This window comes from Triturus cristatus, chromosome 6, assembly GCF_964204655.1.
Source record: "Triturus cristatus chromosome 6, aTriCri1.1, whole genome shotgun sequence".
Taxonomy (NCBI): Eukaryota; Metazoa; Chordata; class Amphibia; order Caudata; family Salamandridae; genus Triturus; species Triturus cristatus.
The window spans coordinates 1,185,597,551-1,185,611,293 of NC_140589.1; positions in this window are offsets into that span (position 1 = coordinate 1,185,597,551).

Genomic DNA, 13,743 nt, shown 5'->3' on the forward strand with positions numbered 1-13,743 from the left:
GATGTCAACCATGGCACAGATGTACCATGGCCAAGGGCACCTAGGGAGGGATGCCATGATAAGGGCTTTCAAGCAGACCTGGTACAATGCAAAATTCAGGTTGGTAGCAGAAAGTCTCTGTCAAAGATGCCTGATATGTCAGCAGTACAATCCTGGAAGAAACACAGTGGTAAGCCTAGGTACAATAGGTCGAGAGGGAGGACCTTTCACCAGAATGCAAATAGATTTCATTGAAATGCCACCTTATAACAGGTTGAGGTATGGTCTGGTGGTAGTTTGTCTATTCTCCAGGTGGGTGGAGGCGTATCCAACAAGAAGAAATGATGGGCTCACAGTGGCCAAACTGTTGTTGAGGGAATTCATCCCAAGATTCGGGTTCCCAGTGACCATTGAATCAGACAGAGGAGGACATTTTTACAATGAGATCATGGGATTGATTTGTGAAGCATTAGGCATACATTAAAAGCTACATTGTGCCTATCGACCAGAGGCTTCTGGTGTTGTTGAACAAATGAATGGTACGATCAAAAACAGAATAGGGAAAATGTGATTAGCCACAGGAATGAAATGGCCCGATGTCTTGCCTCTAGTCTTAATGACAATCAGATCTACTCCAGACAGAACTACAGGTTTGAGTCCCCACGAAATTATCATGGGACGCACCATGAGACACGCATTTGTTCAAGTCAACAAATTGATGACAATAACTGATGACATTATTTTGGATTACTGTAAAGGCCTGGCTGACGCAGTCCATTCTGTGTTTCACCAGGTTGGAGCAGATGCCACCACCCTTGAGAGGAAACCACCCCATGATCTGAGCCCAGGTGACTGGGTGAGAATAAAAGTCCACAGAAGAAGGAATTGCTTGGTTCCAAGGTGGGGAAGGCCAAGGCAAGTCATCTTAATCACAACGACTGCTGTGAAGTGTGCTGGACTGAAAAATTTGATACATGCAAATCACACTTTGAGAGTCCCAAATCCAGCAGACAGCATTGGAAAATAATATTTTGATGCTTCGGAATCAAGTGCTGATTCAGATGACGAGAATTCAAAGATTAAAGAGAATAATGAAAAGGGGGAGAAGGAGCCAAGATTAGTTCCAACCCCAAGAAAGGAAAATCCTGAAAGGGGGGAGAAGGAGCCAAGATTGGTTCTAACCCTTCGAGAGGAAATCCTGAGAAAGAGATTGCAGATTTCAGACAGTTCAGATTCTGGAGACGAGCAAAAGGCCAGTGGTGAACACAGAAAGAGGAAAAGAAAAGAAAAGAATGTATCAGCAGAAGTAACATTCACACCAGACGAAAGAGTAGGAGAAGTTCCACCAGAGAAAATTTTTGAAGGAGAAGGAGGGACAGGTACAGAAAGAGAGGGACAGATTGCGGAGGATTCCCGAGGAGGTGTAGGGAACTGCAACATCCAGTTAGGTGAAGTGACACGTAGTCAGCAGGAAGATTGCGTGTCGGAGACCCGAGGAGGGACAGAAGTAGGGCAAACAGAAGAGGTGGAAAAAGAAACTGCTGAAAAGGAAAAGCCAAACGAGACAGAATCTGAAGACAGTGAAACTGAAATACCAGAGGGTCGAGTTCTGAGAAAGAGAACTTGGATCGAGGAAAGAGATGGTAAAGAAGGGAAAATAAGAAGAAATGCTAAAGGAGACCTTTGGTCAAACAAAATAAAGAGACTGAGATACCGATTGACACGAGTCAAACCCACAAAAGCTGAACAGGTGAATGAAGTGACTAGTCAGCTCAAAGAAAAAGAGGGTGAGACGGAAGTGACTGAGGAAAACAAAAGATCAAGAAAACCCAACCAGAAGTATAGGTCACCTGAATGGACGTACGTGGCACTGCCTGAACCCGGAGAAGAGGCAGACAGTCAAGGAAATCCAGAGGAGACTTTACTGAAAGTGGTGACGGAAGAAGAAACAGCGGAAATCCTGAGAGTTATCCTATCCGACATCGGAGAAGAGGCGGAAATTCAGGAATTTCTGTATGTGGATGATAAAAAGGAAGTGAAAAATGATGAGATGCCAAACTGAGTAATTTCAAGAAGATCATTGTAGAAATATAAAGAATTGAATAAGAAAATTGAAGAATCAGGTTAACCTGATAAAGTTCTTTGCTCTTTCAGGTGAAGGAGTAAGGAGTGGAGTAGAAGAGGCTAAGTCAAAAGACACGGTCAACTTATTAAAATGGCTAACATAGATAATAACAAAAGTAGATGTACTTTCATGAGAAGATGGTGCAAAATGTGCTGCTGTTGTACCGGATTATTAATGCTTCTATGGAGCGTACTCGCTCTTTTGATCTCTTTCAAAGTAACTTTAGATACACTAGAAGGGCATACAGAAAATATGACTAACATAGGGAAGAACTCACAAAAGGTAGTTCCATTTAGAACAAGCACTGAGCATATGCACAAGGATAGGTCTATAACTGATTTTTCTAGCAATGTATTTTCAAAATTATTGTATGAATATGTAAAAACCATGGATGCAAGGGATTGCTACGTCTGCATGCAATTACCTGCCTCTGTTTCAGAAGGGGTGACTTATCATCACCTCCCAGCTACTTATGGAATAACGTGTAGTGTATTAACAAGTATAGTTTATCAATTAGAGAAATTAGAATATAATCTGTCTAATATAGATAAAATTCTTGGACAATTGCCCATGAATAATGAATTGAATCCAGCTAAAACTGCTAATGTACTAGGTGAAATTTTTATAGAAACTAAGGAGCTAACATTAGATTACATTTTTAGAAACAATTTAACTTGCAGTTTGAAGAAAGAAGAGAAAACATTTCTAGATATGGTTGAGGAAAGGAGATTGAAGATGCATGAAAAGACAGAAGGACATGAAGTAGAAGAAAATATTTGGACCATAGATGGGAAAAAGGAGACAAAGGGTGAAGTTAGACCAACAATAGCTATAGACTCACCCCAGAAAGGCAAGTTATGCATTATGAGGGAAAGATCCCAATATGATTATATTCATATAGGGACAAGTAAGTGTCATGATACATATTTTATTGCATCTGGATGGGGATTTAGAGGTGGAGAAGATCCAGTCTTTCCTGGATTATATTACATTTGTGGGAACAAGGCTTATTACAGGTTGCCCGACCATTGGTATGCCATATGTTATGTTGGCCTGGTCTTTCCAAAGATATTTTACATGGATAGAGTAGAAAATAGTGGATCACATAACATATTAATGCGTAGTAGAAGAGAAACTTGGCTAGAAATTGTAGGTGATATTTTTGGAGCCTTGATACCAGCAGTGGGAATATTTTTGAATGCAAATAATATTCGGAAACTGTCAACTATAGTGGATCGCATGTCAACAAGCACCGCTGGAGGTTTTCTTTTGGTAAACACTGAAATGGTTGCCATGCGCGCTATGATTATGCAAAATCGACTTGCCCGTGACATTTTATTGGCAAAAGAGGGTGGAGTCTGTGGAATGCACCATTGTTCAACATTGTTGCACTTACATTCCTGATGAAATCAAAGATCTAAAGGTATATATTAAAAATAATACAGAATTGCATGATGAAATAAAACCACTGGAGGTTGAAAGTATCTGGACTAGAATTAGTAATAAAATGGCTGCTATTAAGACTTTCTTAGGAAAATTAGGTAGTACTATACTAGGGAAAATATTGTTTCCATTAACGTGTGTCATTTTCATATTATTAATACTTAGATTAGGATGTATGTGTTGCAAACATAAAAGAAATAAAAAGAAAATCAGATGAGAAATAATTAAAAAGAAGGAAAAGAAACAAGAAAGAGACTTTAAAGAAATAGAATTAGAAGAAGGGAAAGAGAGTGTGTATGACAAAACAAAAAGAGAAGATGAAGGGGAAACCGAATTATAATTGAGCAAGAAAACTAAATTGATTTTGTGGGTTTTGATTTTTGTGGTGATAAAATCACCAAAGGGGGGATTGATGGAGCGGGTAAAATGTTTTTTTTATATACCCAATCCATTTCTATATGTTTATATTAAAATAACTAATGATTAATTGCAATAAATTAATAGTATGATGTGAGGTACTAAACCAACCTTATTAACAAGGTGAATACACGTGGGAATGCATTTTTCATGGCTAAAATAATAAGTGAACTACGTTTGTTTGCATATTAAAACGATAAACGTTGCTTTTGTAAAGTTATTGTGATTTGCGCTTAAATAAACCAGCATTAACTGCTTTGGATGTCGCATATGGCTAGATAAATGCACACACATAAGGGTATTAGCAAGGGAATTATATTGTTTAATCATTTTCTGTGTATTAATTACGATTTTGTGTTTCCTTTGCTTAAGTTGACTATTCTGGCCTACCAAAAGATGGCCGCCGACAGAAGCCTAACTAGAGTACATTACTTCACCATTTGAACGATGGAGATAGGCGCCTGCACTGACTTCATTCGTGTCCTTTGTGTGACCTGTCAGACCATGCCCATGAATACTACTCTGGGCGAGGTGCCAATGCCCCTGAACGTGAAGCAAATGTTGCAAAAAGAGGGAAAGTGAACTCGCGAACCCAACCTGATTCAACGAAATGATACATTTAGGATTATGAACATTCGTTCCCATACATATGCATGGAGACTTTTTCCCTATGAGAGAATTTGAGAATGTTTCTTAATGTACTGAAATGAAATTGAATTTGTCCAATCGATTTCTGTAAAATTAGAAAATGTATCATTGATATGTTAATTTTGGTATAAATATTGGTAGATTAGAGAGGGAAGGGCTGTCACTTTTGCCAGAAGCTACTGACGGAGAATCGATGATCAGAGACCCTTATGCTGACGGAGAGGACGGTGACTCTATATGATAAAAGTCTGACAAATTCATGGAGGACCAGTTCTGACTTAGAAAACGACCAATAGCCAGAATAGGTAAATATGACAAAAGATGATCTTGCATTATTAGGATTTAACCTGCATATAATTTAGATGAAGAAAATCATTGTTTGAATTACTGTGCCGGGTGATTATTTCCTTTGAAATGTTTATTGATTAGGATTTTGAGATTAAAGGGTCATTAAACCAATAATCAACTAAATGATTCAGACGACCTATTGATGGAGGAAGTATTGGGGTAATACAGGAGAAGTGGTTTTCCTCTATCAAAGAATAAGTTGTAGTTCGGGATTAGTGTCCCTTTGCAGGCACGGATAGTTTGGGAGAATGAATGTTGGTGTTATGGGCCCCACCAGCGTGTGATGAGTGAATGTGCGTGTGACTGAGAAATCATTCTGTCCGTGGCAGTAAGAGGGAATTGAATGACCCGAACTGCACCAGTCACACCACAATTTCGCAGTGAAAAATGACCCTTTTTTGGTGGAAAATTCTATAATTTGCGTGGATCCACAATTTTCCACCCACCCCACGTTCCCCAAAGTCTTACAAAAAAAATGGTACCTCACTTGTGCGGGTCGGCCTAGTGCCCGCGACAGGAAACGGCACAAAACGCAACATGGTCACACATCAATTTTGCAGTGAAAAATGACCCTTTTTTCGCAAAGTGCCTAGCTGTAGTTTTTGAACCCTAGCTCTGCGGGCACCTTGGGAAACCTAGCAAACCTATACATTTTCGAAAACTAAACTCCCAGGGGAATACAGGATGGGGTGACTTGACTGCCTCCCACCAGGGTCTGTTACCCAGAATCCCTTGCAAACCTAAAAAATTGTCCAAAAAAACACATTTTCCCCATATTTCTGTGGTGGAACGTTCTGGAATCTGCATGGATCCACAATTTTCTACCCACCCCCCGTTCCCCAAAGTCTTACAAAACAAATGATACCTCACTTGTGCGGGTCGGCCTAGTGCCCGCGACAGGAAATGGCGCAAAACGCAACAAGGTCACACCTCAATTTCACAGTGAAATTTTTTTGGCAAAGTGCCTAGCTGTAGTTTTTGAACCCTAGCTCTGCGGGCACCTTGGAAAACCTAGCAAATCTATACATTTTTGAAAAGTAGACACCCAGGGGAATCCAGGATGGGGTGACTTGACTGCCTCCCACCAGGGTCTTTTACCCAGAATCCTTGCAAACCTAAAAAAGTGTCCAAAAAAAACCACATTTTCCACACATTTCTGTGGTGGAAAGTTCTGGAATCTGCGTGGATCCATAATTTTCCACCTACCCCGCGTTCCCCAAAGTCCTACGAAAAAAATGGTGCCTCACTTGTGCGGGTCGGCTTAGTGCCCGCGACAGGAAACGGCATAAAACGCAACATGGTCACACCTCAATTTCGCAGTGAAAAATGCCTAGCTGCAGTTCTTGAACCCTAGCTCTGCCGGCACCTAGGGAAACCTACCAAACTCACACTACATTTGGGCCCTTGCCTGTCGCGGGTACTTGGGCCTCCCACACAAGTGAGGCACCATTTTTACCAGGAGACCTGGGGGAACGCTGGGTGGTGGGAAATTTGTGTGAGCCCTGTGATGCCACAACTTTCCCACACAAAAATGTGTGAAAAAAGCGATTTTTTCAGCTAAAGTTGAGGTTTGCAGGGAATTCTGGGTAAGGAAATGTTGGTTGATCCACATAAGCCATACCTCCCTGGAAGCCCCCGGGTGTCTAGTTTTCAGAAATGTGTGGGTTTGGTAAGTTTCCCTAGATGGCCGCCAAGCACGGGGCCAAAAACCCAGGTTACCCCTCTTGCAAAACGAGGTGGTTTTGAGATAGGCAATTTTGATGTCGCCTCACTACGCTTTGGGCCCTTGCCTGTCGCGGGTACTTGGGCCTCTCACACAAGTGAGGCACCATTTTTACCGGGAGACCTGGGGGAACGCTGGGTAGTGGGAAATTTGTGTGAGCCCGGTGATGCCACAAATTTCCTACAAACAATGTGTTAAAAAAGAGATTTTTTCAGCTAAAATTGAGGTTTGCAGGGGGTTCTGGGTAAGGGAACTTCGGGGGATCCACGCAAGCCATACCTCCCTGGAAGCCCCTGGGTGTCTAGTTTTAAAAAATGTGTGGGTTTGGTAGGTTTCCCTAGATGGCCACCGACCACGGGGCCAAAAACACAGGTGACCCCCCTTGCAAAATCAGGTGGTTTTGAGATAGGCAATTTTGATGTCGCCTCACTAAGTTTTGGGCCCTTGCCTGTCGCAGGTACTTGGGCCTCCCACACAAGTGAGGCACCATTTTTACCAGGAGACCTGGGGGAATGCTGGGTGGTGGGAAATTTGTGTGAGTCCAGTGATACCATAACTTTCCCACACAAAAATGTGTGAAAAAAGTAATTTTTTCAGCTAAAATTGAGGTTTGCAGGGGATTCTGGGTAAGGAAACGTTGGGGGATCCACGCAAGACATACCTCCCTGGAAGCCCCCGTGTGTCTAGTTTTCAGTAATGTGTGGGTTTGGTAAGTTTCCCTAAATGGCCGCCGAGCACGGGGCCAAAAACCCAGGTGACCCCCCTTGCAAAATCAGGTGGTTTTGAGATAGGCAATTTTGATGTCGCCTCACTAAGTTTTGGGCCCTTGCCTGTCGCAGGTACTTGGGCCTCCCACACAAGTGAGGCACCATTTTTACCAGGATACCTGGGGGAACGCTGGGTGGTGGGAAATTTGTGTGAGCCCAGTGATACCATAACTTTCCCACACAAAAATGTGTGAAAAAAGTAATTTTTTCAGCTAAAATTGAGGTTTGCAGGGGATTCTGGGTAAGGAAACTTTGGGGGATCCACGCAAGACATACCTCTCTGGAAGCCCCCGGGTGTCTAGTTTTCAGAAATGTGTGGGTTTGGTAGGTTTCCCTAAATGGCCGCCGAGCACGGGGCCAAAAACCCAGGTGACCCCCCTTGCAAAACCAGGTGGTTTTGAGATAGGCAATTTTGATGTCGCCTCACTAAGTTTTGGGCCCTTGCCTGTCGCAGGTACTTGGGCCTCCCACACAAGTGAGGCACCATTTTTACCAGGAGACCTGGGGGAACGCTGGGTGGTGGGAAATTTGTGTGAGCCCGGTGACGCCACAACTTTCCCACACAAAAATGTTTGGAAAAACATGATTTTTTCAGCTAAAATTGAGGTTTGCAGGGGATTCTGGGTAAGGAAACGTTGGGGGATCTATGCAAGCCATACCTCCCTGGAAGCGCCGGGTGTCTAGTTTTCAGAAATGTGTGGGTTTGGTAGGTTTCCCTAGATGGCCACCGAGCACGGGGCCAAAAACCCAGGTGACCCCCCCTTGCAAAACCAGGTGGTTTTGAGATAGGCAATTTTGATGTCGCCTCACTACGTTTTAGGCCCTTGCCTGTTACGGGTACTTGGGCCTCCCACACAAGTGAGGCACCATTGTTATCGGGAGACCTGGGGGAACGCTTGGTGGTGGGAAACTTGTGTGAGCCCGGTGATGCCACAACTTTCCCACACAAAAATGTGTGAAAAAAGTGATTTTTTCAGTTTAAATTGAGGTTCGCAGGGGATTCTGGGTAAGGAAACGTTGGGGGATCCACGCAAGCCATACCTCCCTGGAAGCCCCCGGGTGTCTACTTTTCAGAAACGTGTGGGTTTGGTAGGTTTCCCTAGCTGGCCGCCGAGCATGGGGCCAAAAACCCATGGGACCCCCTTGCAAAACCAGGTTGGTTTGTGATAGGTCATTTTGATGTTGCATCAATAGGTTTTGGGCCCTTCCCTGCCGCGGGTACTTGGCCCACCCATACAAGTGAGGTACCATTTCTATTGGGATACTTGGAGAAATGCAGGGGGTTTGGAAATTTGTTGTTACTTTCCGCCGTGTGAAAATTTGGGCACAATAATGCAAGGAAAATGTCACATTCACATTTTGAGGTTTGCAGGACATTGTGGGTAAGATTACTTGTCGGGATACACAAGAGAGACATCACCATGCACTCCCATGGGTGTTTAGTTTACGACAAAAACTACAGTTGTTAGGTTATTCTTAATGAAATGTACAGCTTGGCAGAGAGACAAAACAGACAAACATTACTGTACAGGCATCTATTCCTCAAGCACACACACATACTGGTTGGATTTGGCACGAGTGCGAGTGATGGTTCAGTATATAAAATTTTATTAACAAGAGATTTCACAAAAATGAAATACACTATCAATAATTGAAAGGACAAAAAACTGAACCAATGACTCTCAGCTCGTGAGCTGTAAAGCCACGTCAAGGCACCAACCGCTTTACAGGCCATTCACACACCTTCCATACATGATACACACAAGACAGTTCACACCACCAGGCACAAAACCAACATATTACAACATTCACAAAAAGGGACAAGGTACATCCTGCTTGACAAAAACAGAATAGAATTTTTTTTCTACACAAGCATCTATTCCTCTAGCACACATACATACTGTGCCTAGCTGCAGTTCTTGAACCCTAGCTCTGCGGGCACCTTGGGAAACCTAGCAAACCTATACATTTTCGAAAACTAAACGCCCAGGGGAATACAGGATGGGGTGACTTGACTGCCTCCCACCAGGGTCTGTTACCCAGAATCCCTTGCAAACCTAAAAAATTGTCCAAAAAAACACATTTTCCCCATATTTCTGTGGTGGAACGTTCTGGAATCTGCATGGATCCACAATTTTCTACCCACCCCGCGTTCCCCAAAGTCTTACAAAACAAATGATACCTCACTTGTGCGGGTCGGCCTAGTGCCCGCGACAGGAAATGGCGCAAAACGCAACAAGGTCACACCTCAATTTCACAGTGAAATTTTTTTGGCAAAGTGCCTAGCTGTGGTTTTTGAACCCTAGCTCTGCGGGCACCTTGGAAAACCTAGCAAACCTATACATTTTTGAAAAGTAGACACCCAGGGGAATCCAGGATGGGGTGACTTGACTGCCTCCCACCAGGGTCTTTTACCCAGAATCCTTGCAAACCTAAAAAAGTGTCCAAAAAAAAACACATTTTCCACACATTTCTGTGGTGGAAAGTTCTGGAATCTGCGTGGATCCATAATTTTCCACCTACCCCGCGTTCCCCAAAGTCCTACGAAAAAAATGGTGCCTCACTTGTGCGGGTCGGCTTAGTGCCCGCGACAGGAAACGGCATAAAACGCAACATGGTCACACCTCAATTTCGCAGTGAAAAATGCCTAGCTGCAGTTCTTGAACCCTAGCTCTGCCGGCACCTAGGGAAACCTACCAAACTCACACTACATTTGGGCCCTTGCCTGTCGCGGGTACTTGGGCCTCCCACACAAGTGAGGCATCATTTTTACCAGGATACCTGGGGGAACGCTGGGTGGTGGGAAATTTGTGTGAGCCCAGTGATACCATAACTTTCCCACACAAAAATGTGTGAAAAAAGTAATTTTTTCAGCTAAAATTGAGGTTTGCAGGGGATTCTGGGTAAGGAAACTTTGGGGGATCCACGCAAGACATACCTCTCTGGAAGCCCCCGGGTGTCTAGTTTTCAGAAATGTGTGGGTTTGGTAGGTTTCCCTAAATGGCCGCCGAGCACGGGGCCAAAAACCCAGGTGACCCCCCTTGCAAAACCAGGTGGTTTTGAGATAGGCAATTTTGATGTCGCCTCACTAAGTTTTGGGCCCTTGCCTGTCGCAGGTACTTGGGCCTCCCACACAAGTGAGGCACCATTTTTACCAGGAGACCTGGGGGAACGCTGGGTGGTGGGAAATTTGTGTGAGCCCGGTGACGCCACAACTTTCCCACACAAAAATGTTTGGAAAAACATGATTTTTTCAGCTAAAATTGAGGTCTGCAGGGGATTCTGGGTAAGGAAACGTTGGGGGATCTATGCAAGCCATACCTCCCTGGAAGCGCCGGGTGTCTAGTTTTCAGAAATGTGTGGGTTTGGTAGGTTTCCCTAGATGGCCACCGAGCACGGGGCCAAAAACCCAGGTGACCCCCCCTTGCAAAACCAGGTGGTTTTGAGATAGGCAATTTTGATGTCGCCTCACTACGTTTTGGGCCCTTGCCTGTTACGGGTACTTGGGCCTCCCACACAAGTGAGGCACCATTGTTATCGGGAGACCTGGGGGAACGCTTGGTGGTGGGAAACTTGTGTGAGCCCGGTGATGCCACAACTTTCCCACACAAAAATGTGTGAAAAAAGTGATTTTTTCAGTTTAAATTGAGGTTCGCAGGGGATTCTGGGTAAGGAAACGTTGGGGGATCCACGCAAGCCATACCTCCCTGGAAGCCCCCGGGTGTCTACTTTTCAGAAACGTGTGGGTTTGGTAGGTTTCCCTAGCTGGCCGCCGAGCATGGGGCCAAAAACCCATGGGACCCCCTTGCAAAACCAGGTTGGTTTGTGATAGGTCATTTTGATGTTGCATCAATAGGTTTTGGGCCCTTCCCTGCCGCGGGTACTTGGCCCACCCATACAAGTGAGGTACCATTTCTATTGGGATACTTGGAGAAATGCAGGGGGTTTGGAAATTTGTTGTTACTTTCCGCCGTGTGAAAATTTGGGCACAATAATGCAAGGAAAATGTCACATTCACATTTTGAGGTTTGCAGGACATTGTGGGTAAGATTACTTGTCGGGATACACAAGAGAGACATCACCATGCACTCCCATGGGTGTTTAGTTTACGACAAAAACTACAGTTGTTAGGTTATTCTTAATGAAATGTACAGCTTGGCAGAGAGACAAAACAGACAAACATTACTGTACAGGCATCTATTCCTCAAGCACACACATACTGGTTGGATTTGGCACGAGTGCGAGTGATGGTTCAGTATATAAAATTTTATTAACAAGAGATTTCACAAAAATTAAATACACTATCAATAATTGAAAGGACAAAAAACTGAACCAATGACTCTCAGCTCGTGAGCTGTAAAGCCACGTCAAGGCACCAACCGCTTTACAGGCCATTCACACACCTTCCATACATGATACACACAAGACAGTTCACACCACCAGGCACAAAACCAACATATTACAACATTCACAAAAAGGGACAAGGTACATCCTGCTTGACAAAAACAGAATAGAATTTTTTTTCTACACAACCATCTATTCCACAAGCACATACACATACTGGTTGCATTTGGCACAAGGGTGAGCAATGGTTCAGTATATATAGTTGTATTAACCAGAGATTTCACCAAAAAATTAATAATTGAAAGTACGAGAAACTGAACCATTGACTCACAGCTCGTGAGCTGTAAAGCCACGACAAGGCACCAACCTCTTTACAGGCCATTCATACACCTTTCATACGTGTGACACATACAAAACCATTCACACTGCCAGCCGCGGGCCCAGCACATTACAACACTCACACCAGCAGACAGCGCCATTCAAGGGCCCATCACGTTCACATGCTCACATTCTTGACACAGCAATCACACCAGCTCACGGATTGTGTGGAGTGGCGTTTGGATAGCAGTGTGTGTAGTGACCAGCAGCTAGTCACTACTCCCACACCACCGGCCAAGTGCCAGCCCACTCACCGCCAGCCAAGCACCAGTCCACGCACACCGCCAGCCAAGCGGCAGTCCATGCACACCGCCAGCCAAGTGCCCATCCATGCACACGGCCAGCCAAGCGCCAGTCCACTCACCACCAGCCAAACGCCAGTCCACACACACCGCCAGCCAAGTGCCAGTCCACGCAAACTGCCAACCAAGCGCCAGTCCACACACACCGCCAGCCAAGCACCAGTCCACGCATACTGCCAACCAGGCGCCAGTCCACTCACCGCCAGCCAAGCGCCAGTCCACACACACCGCCAGCCAAGCACCAGTCCACGCACACCGCCAGCCAACCGCTAGTCCACGCACACCATCATACATTTTTTTAAACAAGAAAGAAAACACAAACCAATTGCAAAGAGATACCAAACTATAACTACAAAAGCAACAGCAGAAACTAAAGACATCATTCTATTGCCAAACGTGAAACTGAGCAACTATATCAAACCATGCAGACCAGGAATTACACTATTAGACTCACGGTTGCTCCCAAAAACTCTTTTTAGTGTGATACAATCTGAAACCTGAGGGCACACACAGCCCAGGAATAGAAGGAGAATCGGCACAGTGTACACGACTCTCCTTCCACACACCTCTTCGCAAGCAGACTCTACATCTCTTACAGGGATTTTTTTTTGGGGCGTGGGAGGAATTAAATCAGGAAAGTGGCGATCTTTCAATCTAGCCACATCCTCCACCACTCCAACTCTAGGAACACTTGCCTGTTCCACAACAACAAGGCTTCCTATGACAGACTGCTGAAATTGAACAAAAGTCAACTTTGACTCAGGAGAACACTCCTTGTACACAACAAAAGCATTGAAAGTTGCTAAATTGAAGAGATGGATGGCCAACATTTTGTACCAAATGTAAGCCTTACGAATAGCAGTGTAAGGTTCCAACCTCTGATCTACTCTATCAACACCACCCAAGTGCTTATTGTAGTCTAAAATGCACACCGGGTTGCTTACTTCAGCAAACTGACCCCAAACAGCCACAGGTGAAGTACTCTCATCATTGATGGTAGTCAGCATGTACACATCCCTCCTGTCCACAAATTTCACAGCAAGCAGTTCATCACTACGCAAGGAACTGCACTGCCCCCTCTGAAGTTTTTTGGAAACAAGCTCTTTTGGATAACCTTAACGGTTAGAGCTGATTGTGCCACAAGCAAAAGTGTCCACTTTGAACAATTCCTTAAACAATTGCACAGCAGTGTAGAAGTTATCAAGGTACAAATGGTGGCCTCTGCTAAACAGTCCTCTAGCAAGATCCCACACAATTTTCTCTGAAACT